This window comes from Ochlerotatus camptorhynchus, unplaced genomic scaffold (assembly GCF_037179485.1).
Source record: "Ochlerotatus camptorhynchus isolate MF236.1 unplaced genomic scaffold, CSIRO-AGI_Acam_v1.1 ptg000897l, whole genome shotgun sequence".
In the NCBI taxonomy this organism is placed as follows: Eukaryota; Metazoa; Arthropoda; class Insecta; order Diptera; family Culicidae; genus Ochlerotatus; species Ochlerotatus camptorhynchus.
In genome coordinates, this window is record NW_027041350.1 from 1 (window position 1) to 13,552 (window position 13,552).

General features: G+C 36.3%; 1 protein-coding gene across 1 annotated transcript in view; it reads left to right on the forward strand.

The window, feature by feature from the left end:
* The first annotated feature begins 8,397 nt into the window (after positions 1–8,397).
* LOC135715419 (ATP-binding cassette subfamily G member 4-like) overlaps positions 8,398–13,552 on the forward strand; it is a 98,943-nt gene continuing 93,788 nt past the window's right edge. Inside the window, exon 1 of the mRNA XM_065238699.1 lies at positions 8,398–8,633. The gene's annotated coding sequence lies outside the window, so the exon portion shown is untranslated. The remainder of the gene's footprint in view (positions 8,634–13,552) is intronic.

Sequence of the window (13,552 nt, forward strand, 5' to 3'; positions counted from 1 at the left end):
ATAGGGTAAATGTTTGCTTCGGCACCTACGACTATTCTCAGCAACCAATTTTCAAGCGGTAATTGCACAGCAGAACATCTTGTTAGATGTATTCAAACGATTCCTTGAATAATCAGCTACAAACTGATTACATTTTGATGTCTGAACAAATTTGTCATACCAGATTCTTACATAATGCAGCTAATTTAGAGGTGCCGATAATAAAACAACCGGTTAACAAATGGAAAGGCTGCCGAAGAAAAAAAGAAATAAGATAAGGAAAAAGGAAAGGAAGGAAAATAAGGAATAAGATAAGTTTGAAGAGCTTGGGGGTTAAGAATTGTTTTAAGAATTGAAGCTAGCAAAAAATAATTCTTACCAATAGGAACACTTTCAGCTGAGAAATTGTCTGATTTGTCATAGTAGGGTTAATTACCCCATTTCCAGCCTATTAAGCACAACCCGCACTTAGTCTTTCCTAATCTAGCGCAGTTTAGCACCACACGGAATGTTATTATTACTGATGGCTTCCAAATTTATTTACCTTTCCGTACGTACCGTAAGATTTGATAAAGAGCAACCAATCGTTGAGATATTGTCAAAAGTCTAACACTGCTTCTTGACGCCAAACTCGGCCTACGGATTCTAAACTCGGCCTAACGCATTGAAACGCCAATGAATTCACTTCGGCCAATCGGATGATGATAAAAAATGATTCGTTCGGAGCGCCTCTTTTATTTTTGGGAATAATGGGTGCAAACCTTCATATCACGCGTTCTCATTGACTTCGTTCCGTAGCTTATTAACTAAAGTATCGTACCAAACGCATAATTGACTTGTTAACTCTGAAATCATGGATTGATTTGAAGTTTTCTGCTCGATAGGCCCAAAATGGGCGATTAGGCCGAAGTAGTTCTCTACAAGGGCGTAGCCAGGTTTCGAGCTAGGGAGGGGCGAAAAAAAAAATTACCATGGAAAATTTGGCCGAATGCCATTTCACCGAACGCCATTTCCTCGAAAGCCTTTGTGTTGCCGACCCTATATTTCTCCTTCTTTGAAACCTAAGCAGTTCTTTCGAGATTCAAAATATGTATCTGAAGCAGGGCTGGCAAATGTCATTTTCAATGAAAGATCTCACGCGGTATTTACCAAGATGTTTCTGTCACTATGGATGAGAAAACGATGATAGAGATTTTCTTCAAAATCTCATAGAATTTCTTGTCATGACAGAACGTGACAGTGTTGTAATCATCGTAGCTATTAGTTCATTTAATAGTTACTTGTACCGAAGAAATTTTAATAATATATTCACTCACTCTACGCATAAGAATTATTCTCATGAGTGCTTGATCATTGAAAAACGACAAGAAAGCTAATGATAGGTAGTTTCGTCTCGTGATAGTGAAAGAGCTTGTTTTCTCATCGTCACATGACGGCCGTGATATTTATCAGCTCTGATTTGAAGACATTATCTGGACGGAGGGGCTACCCTAGGTCTGAGAGGCAGGATATTTACACCATTGCCAACATTTGGCGTTGTTAAGTTGGATGCGTTAGTTGAAGTTTTCGCATTTTTCCGGGTATCGTGTATTTTGAGAATTCATAACGTATGAACCAAGTATCGTATCAACAAATTTGCATAGTGCATAGCGCTTCTTTTGTTTGTGACAAGAATAGATGAATATATTCATATTATGTGTTCTTATAGAGATTGTTTTGTAGCGTTTGAACTAAAATATTATACCAAACGTATATATATTTCATGTTTCTGTTCGATATAACGGAAATGGGCACTGTCGAAGTAGTTATCTACCCTAGTAAATGGAAGGGTCCGTTATCTTATTTAGATGTTGCACTGTAAAAAAGTTAATTAGGGCCGTAAAAGCATGCATTTATTTCATGACACACATTAATACACTATTTTATAATTCGAGCTCCCTTCATATGACGCCACACGCTACCTTCAATGCGTTCATAGTTGGACTAATCTGCCCAGCATTAAAAAAGACGACACACGTTGCTTGCTTTTCGGCTTATTAGGACGATTTAGACTGAAAATCATCCGACACAGGGTCGCACAGTGGGACCATTCTGAAAACAGACGGTCAAAACCCTTTTCTCACCTTTCCTGATGTTTTAGCGTTTAGGTGTCTTCGAAGAAGTTTGTTGTAATATCCCCAATAAACAAAAACCATAAACGAACAATAACCCAAATAGTCAAACTTTTCCACAAATGGTTTGGATGATACCCCAAACACGTCGATAAGCAAAATAACCATGACAAATTTATAAGGGATTATTCTGCATGTTTTGAATTACACTTATAAAAACTAACTTTTAGTAATCACAAGATAATAGGTTAATGTCTTCAACAAAGTTGTAGGACTATGAATTTCATGAAAAGTATGCAGAACACTAAGTTTCTACATCATTAGTCTAGTGAGATTTAAATGGATTTTTGTCAGAAATACCTTAAAATCAGTTCTTATTTAAGCTTTTTTGTATCATAAATTTCAACTAGTTGATTGCTTTTTCGTGGTGCGTTACTGGCATTAAGATCTACCACCAAAACCTAGTCCGAACTACTGCAAACTAGGGGGACAGGATTGATTTATAATCAAAGGAACACATCTTAGTCCTTTTTACTTTTTATGCCATGTTGATAGTGACTAGACTCGGAGGATGATCTTGAAGCAAGGAAAAAAAAATAACTGTATCAAAATCGAATACTTCATCATTTCTCAAAAGTGATGGAGTAATATGACATGCACTAAACTAAGGATGCGGGGGTATATTACAATAGATACAAACTGATCGCATCGGATTTATGTTCCGAACAGAGAAAAAAAAACTGATCGGTTCGTTCTATAAAGCTTTCAAAATCATCAAAATACCCAACGTTTTTCAAAACAGCAATACAGCAAATTTTGCAGTTTTTTTTTTATTATTCATTTTATTTATTTGTAAGGCTCAACCACAGACAAACAGACATAACACATTGAATATTTCTCACTGTAAAACATCGTCGCTAAAACATTACCGCCATCTATTAAGTACACTGTGGTGGGTAGTACACTGAACAGGTGGCGGTAGTGTGTAAACGTCAAACGCAAGGGAAATGACTATGCGCGCTACAGGTGGCGGTACTACCAACTACGATACTTTTAATTTGACCGTTAAATGCTTGTTCGATGAACAACTTGCGAGTGTTATGTCTGTTTGTCTGTGACTCAACTGTCGAAATCAACTCTACGGAGCCAATAGTCTAGGGAATAAGTTTACAATTCATTAGAATTAAAAGTTATTCTGATTCAGGGCCGGAGCGTGGAGAGTTGGGGCGTAAAGTTTTTCTCGGTGGTGAATTTTCACTGGCGTGCTTCTGTAGTTTTTGTTGTTCTTTGATCAGTTTGGTGTGTATTTTCACGTGCTCTGTCCAATTTCCAACTGTTTGTTTGTGTCGCTGCTGGTAGTGTAGGACCGTCTGTTTCTGCTGATTATTCTGCTGCCCTCCGTTATCCACTTCTAAGTCCATGGTCGTAGTTGGAGCTACAACTGCATCCTTTTTTTCTTCTGCTTCTTTTTCTTCTTCTAGCATCTCTATTTCGAGTTCTACTGTCTGCTTGTCCGAAGTACTCGTGCCTGCGAGAACGGCAGCAAATGTGTTGTTTTTTTGCCCAGCTCCTTCTTCTGTTTCTCCTGTCGATTTGTTCTTCCTCTTTCCGCATGCATTTTTTTTTTGTGCCCCTCCTGTCCACAAGCGAAACATTTAAGTTTGTTTCCATTATAAAAAATTCTCCCCCGTCTATTGTGGAAGTACCGATGGGATTTCATTTTCTACATCCATGTAGATTCCACGGACACCAGTAAATAAATCAAGCTGATATTCTGGGGGATACTTCTCTCGAACACAGCGTTTGATTTTTCCGTACTTGATTAGTGCCAGCGACAGATCGTGATCGGATACCTCCGGCGGTAGGTCAAACACTCGTACATATTGAATGTTACTACCGGCTACTGACATGTAGACATCCACTTTTTTTCCATTAGAATAATGGAACGGCAGCTTCTTTTCATTGAGCGCAAGGGCTTCTCTCATGCCCTCCTCAGAGTTGTATTTTATATAAACCATTCTCTCCTCTGCATTTTTGTAGGCTGTATCCATCGTTCCCTGGTTACCCGCAAGTCCTTTTACAAAGCGGACCATCTCAGCCAGTTTTGGCTGCGCAGCATTGTCCGGAAAAAGGAAACCAAGGGTGTTTGTAACCGAAATACCACTCGACATTTTTCTGTGCACGAATTATTACCACTAGCGCGAAACAACAGCTCAGCAAGCAAACAAAGCGTCTTTCTACTAGAAAATCAGATAGTCAACTGGAAATTTTGCAGTTAAATTTTCTCTAAAAATGGCAGTTTCTGGCATTCAAAATTAACGTTGTTTGATCATGGTATGATGTACATACTAATGTACCAAAAGTCATTGTCGGGTCTGCTCGGGTAAATTGGTTTTTCCAATAGTCTTTTCGGTCGTTTTGGTTATAATTTTATTTAGTTTAGCTATTTTTAATAGTATTTAGTTGTAGGGGGCGACCCTGGCGTAGTGGTTAACATCCATACCTCTCACGCCAAAGTCACGAGTTTAAATCTCACCCCCGGACAAGTCACGAATTACCCAAGAGTCCTGATGAATGTGGGCGTCTTAGTGGAATACCTGTATAATGAGAGAGAGAGATAAGGATTAGTAATTTCCATTTAATTCCACTACCTTGTTTGCTTATCCTTGACAGATACGCGTATTTCGTCTTCAATGTGCAGACTTCTTCAGTGTCTTGTACTAATACTCGACTACATACAATCGAGTATTAGTACAAGACACTGAAGAAGTCTGCACATTTTAGATGAAATACGCGTATCTGTCAAGGATAAGCAAATAAGGTAGTGGAATTAAATGGAAATTATTAATCCTTCTCTCTCTCATTATACAGATATTCCACTATTTGTATTTATGAAAAGAATGAGCAGTTATGAATAAAATGGGTTTATGAAAAGAATGAGCAGTAGACTGGCCCACAAAAATAAAAGTTGTAATTTTCCACGGGCAAACCCCTAGCGTCGTGCCATTGTGTAAGAAAAACCACTCTCTGAAAATTTCAGCTCATTCGGATGTAACACGAGCTGGCGCTTTTAGTTTGAATTTTGAATGGGGAATTTGGATAAAATACATGAAAAAATTACTCTCATACACTCTGTCGATCATAAAAAAGTTTCCTTATTATCGATTTTTCAACCAAATCTCCTATGAACATTGAACTAAAAGCGCCAGCTCGTGTAACGTCAAAAAGATCTGAAACATTCAGAGAGTGGTTATCGCACCAAAAGACACGAGCCTTGATGTTGGCCTGTGGAAAATATGAACTTTTATTTTTAGTGGTAATCTAGTTAATACGTTGCATAAGCTGCCTACATTTTGTTGCAATATACGAGCAGAATGCACATCATTAAATAATATATCCATAATACTAACTTGAATCATGATGCTGTTTTGAGCAAAGTTGTTCCTTATAGTTTAAACTACGTGTGCTGAAATTCTGAGCTTAATCGAGTTTGCCCAAGAGTGTTAAGTGACTATAACTAAAAAAATGGTAGGGTAAATGGTTCTAATGTTGGCCTATGGATCTAAGATTGGGCCCAAAACTAAAAATCTGCTATTTATCAATTTTATCTAGATGAACGCGTCATTGGGACGGTACTAATGGATATTTTTTGTCGCTATTGAAAATTAAGTCGATTGCTGAATTTATGTACGGGACAAAATTAGGGACACTTAGGCCGACATTACATTCATTTCCCCTATTTAGTTTTATTTTTTTTTATAAATGTTAGCATCTTCTTCTTCTTCTTCTTCACATTCCAAGCTTATTTGCTTATCGCATATTAACTGATTCCTGTACCATTTTTGCATTAGTGTAATTGTGTGGCAACCCTAATAAAAATTGTATGGTTAATTTGCCTAACGACGTGTTCTGGGTATCATCCAAACCATTTGTGGAATAGTTCAATGATTTGGGTTATCGTTCGTTTATGGTTATTTTTTATTAGGGAAGTACCATCATACCACAAACGAAATGACAGACGGAGCGGCTCGAAAACTTTGGTGACTAACCTGCTATTTCAATTTTTCAGTGTACCACATGGCAACACCACTAATACTGGATTGTACCATAGAGGTAACTCTAAGACCACTGGGTCCCGAAGAAAATCATTATTATTTTTGGCTCACTCAGTACCAGAACAACGGTCCCAAGCAGTCCCAAGCTATTTCACTCACCCCTGCATGTTCTGCATGAATCCACACACCCCTGATGTTATCTGTCAAACTTTCATAGCGAATCAAAACAAACATAGTGTAGTAATAGAATTTCAACTAGAATAGAGTACGTTAATCGTTTGCTAGGGACCAATAGGCTACTAAAGTGGTGAGCCAATTTAATTACGTTAGTTTCGTATTGATTGTTGATTGTACCACATGGCAACACTACTACTGGATTGTACTAGCATTTTCACCAAATGTGTTAGAATGTTTTGGTTCTATCTCTTTCACTCTACTCAAAACTGAAATGCATAAAAAAATGACAAAATGATACACTCTTTGCACACTGTCAAAGATCATATTGCACACAAAATCAACTATGTTCAAATCAAAACATAAATACTAGCCCATCTGGTGGCTGATGGCACAAGCTTCTAAGCAAATTCTATTACAGCGAACCACATTATTTTAATTGATTTCTTCGCCAGTTAGTCGTCTGTCACTTCGTTTGTGATCATACTCTATGCCTTAGAAAGTTGAAAAATTTATAACCCAAAAAAAAATCCTAGATCGTACCGGGAATCGAACCCAGCCATATGATTTTAGGTAAACCTGACAGAAATTCATTTATAAATCGCTAGACTTATGACATAGAAACTTGTTGTCCTCAGCAAAGTTTCATGAAATTCATAGTTCTACAACATTGCGCAAGACATAAACATATTATCTTGTGATTAGAAAAAGTTAGTTTTTCTACCTTAATAAACATTTATATGGATATTTCAGAAGTTTCAAAATAGCATTTACCATTTACCATTTCCATATCATTTCAAGAAGCTTCTACGAAAACACTTAAACGAGAAAAGCGAGAAAATGGTTTTGACCTTTTTTTCACAATCGTCCCACTGTTGGTCGGAGTCGTAAGTATAAAGTAGACCCTACACGATTGCTTTTAATTGACAAGAATCGTAGTGCCAATACATTATATATTGAAGTCAATATATCGATATTGACAATATGTCTGTCTAAATATTATTGTCAATAATTCCCCTTCGCGTCAATTTATTGATACGTGTGGGGTTCGCTTAAATGTTACATATTTTCTTCATAGCGGTTTGCTTAATCGTGTCGCATTTCAGTTTTCCGCCGCCATCGTCTAACGGTGCCTCATCCAGCCCATCTGTCCCATTGTATATTCTAGCAATAAGTAATTGCTGCACCAGCTCATCGAGAACCGTCGACTGTAGTTCTGTAGCTCGTGCGTTCCGTTTTCCTTCTTCACGTGCCACTCGTGACGACCTCCTCGCGACCAGATATCGCGCAACCTTATGCCTATGCGCGCTCTGCAAACCAGTGTTGTTAACTTTTCATGGAGTACGATCCGTAGAAGGATAAATTTGTTTACACTGCATTAATTATTGCTAAATGTAATGAACATTTTCCAAAAACTGTCCTTTAAAAAGTTAAAGTTTTGAAAGAGATGAGCGGGGGTGAGGCATCATTTTGAGAATCCGTAGAATTTCTACTGCTCTTAAAAAAAAACCTAAAAATCTGGAAAATCCGAAGAATGTTATCGTTGGTTCGTAGATCCGATGGTTAATCTAAAAATCCGTAGATCTACGGATAAATCCTATAGACTTGACCACACTGCTGCAAATAGTCGTTCGCTTCACCAACCAACCATCACCGCCACAAGTCAGTGCTGCTTGGATTCTCGATTAGTTCGGTCGCATTTCCGTCTGCACCGGAATTTTTTCATTCTCGCGCGTGCTCGCGACAGCGTCGGTTTTTCGCGTTGCTGTTTGCGTTAATGTCTGTTACAGTTTACTACTGAGTTAGTTTTCTCGCGATTCGCTGTTTTGGTCGAGTGGTCCCCGTTTGGCTGTTTTTATTTTTTCCTTCCTGCAGAGTGGCCTTTTCCTTTCTGTACTTTTGAACTGTTTGGTTAATTCAATTTACGACTCATTTCTGTACCGTCATCGTCATAGTTTCTAGCTGTGCCGTGCGACAAACACATGAACGGACCATGCTTCGTGGATTCGGCAGTTCTTGTTTTACTTGAAGTTCGTTGAAGCAGTGCTAGAAAAGTGAGTGTTGATATTTCAAACAGAAAAAAAAGTTTGATGAGCCTGCGTTCATTTATTTTGTTGGTACCGTGAGTAAGCATAATGATTTCGTGAGTTCTTAGGACAAATGTCTGAAGATATTCTGACCATCAAGTTAAAAGAGTGATTCAGCATTACCTGCGGTCAGTCAGAATCCAGAAACGAGATAAGTTATTTCCAGAAATCGTCAGCTGATTGTAAAACTTCAAACTGCTCATCTGTGATCAAATCATCTCTGTTAGGTATGTATAACATTCTGTTCATTCTACTTATGTGAATATGAGCGAGTATCAATCGACGCCAATTAAACTCTACTCTCCATGCAACCAACTGGGGAAGAATGGATGGATGCGCATAATAATAACAAAGTGAATGAAATCCGAAAACTGTGAGCTAAAATTCAGCTTTTAAAAAGCGCTTTTTCTCAAAGACGGAAAACCGGACGGAAAAGTGATGTATCTAAACGTTCTAGTTATAAATTATAATATGGAGAATGGATTTGCTTATCAGCGTGGAGCTCAGCTGCTACACATTATTCCGTTATGCACTGAACTGTACCTCCAAGCTGTAGTGCTACATTTTAAAACTTGATCATGCTCATATGAGAGCAGTTTAGAATAGAAGGTACTAATGCGTATGAAAATCATATACACGGATAATTGATCGCATTTTGTGTGGGTTCCTACACGTTTAACTTTTTTTTTTTAGATTATTATCTATTGCTGAGTAAACATAGTTAACGAGTGAATCAGATGTCTGATTCTCGGACGGGAACAATAATAGTTAGCACATCACATACGATACATTTCCGGGTTGAAGGGCATACTCGATGTTTGGCGCCGTGTTCTTGATTTTTTGTTGATTTTCGAGCTTTAATTGTTGCGCCCTTATTACGAAATGAGGGAATTAGATAGTGGAATAGTTGCTTTTTTTATCTTTTTAATTAAATTTTGAAGATTTTATTACCTGTATTAGTATTTATAATTGCTTAATTTTTCGTTTAGTTACGTTATATCGAAGCAATACACACATTAAAAAAAAATGTAAATATGTTCATACATATACCAGGTGGAGTCACGATTGCTAATTTTATTCACCAATATTCATCTTTCATCAAATTAATCAACCCCTCAAATGACTTTCGTAAATGTACAGTAACTGTTCATACCTTTGGGATCCCTGAATCAGATGCTAACATCGTTGTGCAGAAATTACAAAAACAAAAGGTTTCTTGAAAAGAATAGTTACGCCTAAATGTAGGCAATTTCTTTAAATATCACTGAATTTCACAGAAAACCATTGATTTATTTCTATGAAAAATACAACTTTCAAGTTAATGATAACAATCGTTGAAACCCTATGACCGTTTGTTTGAATGTTGCTATTGAATACTGTTAAATGACAGTTAAATAAAATTGAAATTTATGCAGTAAAATCTGCTTTATATTTATGATAAAATCGTCAAAGTTATCAAATCATGTTAAAATGCTATCATTTTTTTTTTATATCTATCACAGATAATTTTCTACGTGCCAACTAAAAACGCAATTCATAATGATAAATTTCACTTGGTGATCAATTTGGCCCCGGATTACGGTACTGGCAATTATATAGTATAGATTCCCGAGCAAAGTCGGTTAACAAAATGAAAGCAAATCGATATTATAGTGTGCAGTTGACATAAGTCTGATATCATATTGTGCTTTCATTATGCAGTCAAGACTTTTTAAATGAAAGCAACTTAACTTGAAGTTCTGCTGTTTACGTATTGTTTAAAATTTAATTGAAATTCATCTGTCGTTGAACTAATGATTATTGTTTATTTGATTTGTTTAACACATTTTAGGTTATTCGTGACGTGCCCGGGGTGAGATTGGAGCCCAAGTCTTTCAGCTTGAGAAACATGAATGGTAATCATTTACTCCAGGCCCGTATTCAATTGAACATTATTAATGCAAAATTAGTAAACAAATTGATTTAATTGAAAGCAGGATTAGTTTTCCGTTTGCTTCAACAGTGTAAAATTTTGCTCTCATTTTTATTGTGTTAACCGTTAAGTCAACCAAAATGAGATCAACTGGAGTATTCAAAATAAGTTACATCATAACAGCAAATTTTGATTTCAATTTGATCTTCAGCTTTGCTCGGGTTGTTATTTTTTGTATATCATAAAAAAAATCAAAGAGCTGTAACTTTATTGAACGTGTATCAAAATTTCTGAAATTTTTAAAAAATAATCAAGGTTTATTGGTAATGTGTTGGCTGAGTTTGTATGGAGATTGAGCTGAGGCTCATTGTCTCTTGGAGCTAAACGGAGCCGAGGGACAAATACTGTTTTTCAATATTGAAGAAAACCATTCTTATTTTACTATTTTTCAAATTGTTATTTCTTGAAGCACAATGAAGCAATAGACAAAATATTATACACTCAGGTCTTTTTTTACACGGGGGATACGGTCCGTGTAAAAAAAAACCGTGTAAAAAAAAACCGTGTAAAAAAAAACCTACGAGATTTTGATTTTTCGCATGCTTAAATGTTTTTAAAAAATCGGATTTTGATGCCATTTGTAATTAAAGCATGATATGGTCCATATAGACATATTTTAAAAATTTCAGTATTTACACCAAAAATTGTGATTTTTTTTAAGTATGCCATTCGATTACAAATAGCTTGAAACGGATAATGTGATTGGAATCAAGTCGATAGGTGGTATCGTTGTCGAGAAATCGTTAAAAACGTACCGTGTAAATCGTGGAAAACCGTGTAAAAAAACCGTGTAAAAAAAGACTTCAGTGTACTTTTAATCTTTTTAAAATTTACTAAAATCAACAAAAAAGTGAAACATTCCTAAATTAAATTAAAAATATACAAAAAATGTATGGTCACCATTTTAGAATGCAAGATGGGGACTTCCAGTTTTCTGAATAGCTTCACAAACACTATATAAGTACAGTGGAGTCAGTTTTAATGCGGTTTTCTCCCTTAAGTCGCTTTTTACGCCGTACGTTTTTAACGATTTCTCGAAAGTGTCACAAATTAACGATCTAATTCCAATCACATTGTCCGTTTTGGAAAAAAAAGTTGTCAAATGGCGTACTTGAATGAAAATAATATTTTCTGGTGAAAATCCAGAAGATAGTGTATATTTTCCATGACTATCATAATCCATATATTTAAAAATGTTTAAGCATGTGAGCTTATCAACTTAGGTTAGTCCGTTTTACGTAGTACATTTCCCTCGCAAAAAAAATGACTCCAGTGTATTTTTGTTACAGAAAAAATGGAATTGTTAGCAGCAAAAAAAAAAAGAATCCAAACCAGCTGAATCACAAAATTATAAAAAGAAAATATATCAGTAAACTTTGCACCGATCTAAATAATAATGTTTTGTCCCTAAATAAAAAAAATAGTGGTTCATTTGGTACATCGCACATGAAAACATGAAAAATGCTACCGTGGAACCCCGTTAATCTGAACGACACGTCGTGCATATTAACGGGGCTCATTTTTTATTTGCACTTTTAGAAACCCTACAACTATCAGAAAACCGGGTTTCTGGTAGCCTTATTTACTGTTTTGTTTTGATTCTGCGTTTTTTTTTCGCATCGCTCCATTTCGCTTTACTCTATTCCATGTGCTAGATGATGTTTGAGCCATTTTTAATTTGCACGGCATGCAGATTAGCGAGGTTCAAATTCAGGGTTGCTTCCACTCACTTGCTATAAAAAAAGGATTTTTTGATTTTTTTAATGATATTTTATACTTGTTAGATACAAAAAGAGGTTGAAGTGTTTCACATAAAACATGTCAATTTCGCTTTCAGAGTGTCAAAATCAGCAATTTTATGATTCATGAGTCGTAAAATCACGAATTGTGACTATCTGAAAGCGAATTTGACAGGTTTTATGTGTCAATTTGCTTTGGCATCCTGATAATATGTTATTTTTTAATAACAAATTTATTCAATTTACACGCATTTTTGTTTGGCCAAATTTTGATCGTAACACCCTTTATGATCAAGATATTCCCGTTGTCTAGCTGTTCCTGCTGTCTCAGTGTTGAAAAATTTCCCCTACTGTAGAATTATAAAATGCATTTTAGATCTCTTATGGTCATTTAGAATAGTTTTTCAGCGTCTATCAGTCGCAAAAGAAAGCCATTTCCATGGTTTTTCTACCGATATTGGCTATTTAGTCATTATTGGGTGACAAAAAATAAATATAAAGGATCGAAAAAAAATTAACGTATAAACAACTAATTTAATGATAACTTAAACTGCCCTTAAAGGCATAAAAGTCCCATATGATCCATCCTACTTCTTCTTCTTATTCGAATTTTCAAGCTTATTGCTTATTGCTCAACTTAGTGTTCTAAATGCACTTCCACAGTTATTAATCGAGAGCTTTCAATGCCAATGCCAATGCAATGCATGAATTTATATATTGTTTGGCAAGCACAATGATATTCTATGCTCAGGGAAGTCGTGAAAATTTCCAACCCGAAAGATTCCCACGATCGAACCGGGAATCGAACCCGTCGCCTCCGGCTTGGTAATACCAACAATCAATACGAAACTAACGATTTTAAATAGCTCACCACTTTAGTAGCCTATTGGTCCCAAGCAAACGATTAACGTACCCTATTCTAGTTGAAATTCTATTACTACACTATGTTTGTTTTGATTCGCTATGAAAGTTTGACAGATAACATCAGGGGTGTGTGGATTCATGCAGAACATGCAGGGGTGAGTGAAATAGCTTAGGACTGCTTGGGATCGTTGTTCTGGTACTGAGTGAGCCAAAAATAATAATGATTTTCTTCGGGACCCAGTGGTCTTAGAGTTACCTCTATGGTAATACCGTGCCATTACTGACTAGGCTTTGTGGCTAGGGGGTTAGGGTTAGGGGATCCATCCATCCTTTAGAATCGATTGTAAACTACCAGCATTTTCAAAGGCTCTGGGCCGGACGATATTCCACCAGTATTTATGAAGAGCCTGGCATTGGAACTTACAGCTCCATTATTCTGGGTTTTCAATATGTCACTAAATCACTAAAATCTAGAATCTTCCCAAAAACATGGAAAAGCTCTTTTCTAGTGCCTATTTTCAAAAGTGGCAAAAAATCTGACATACATAATTACCGAGGAATTGCTATTATT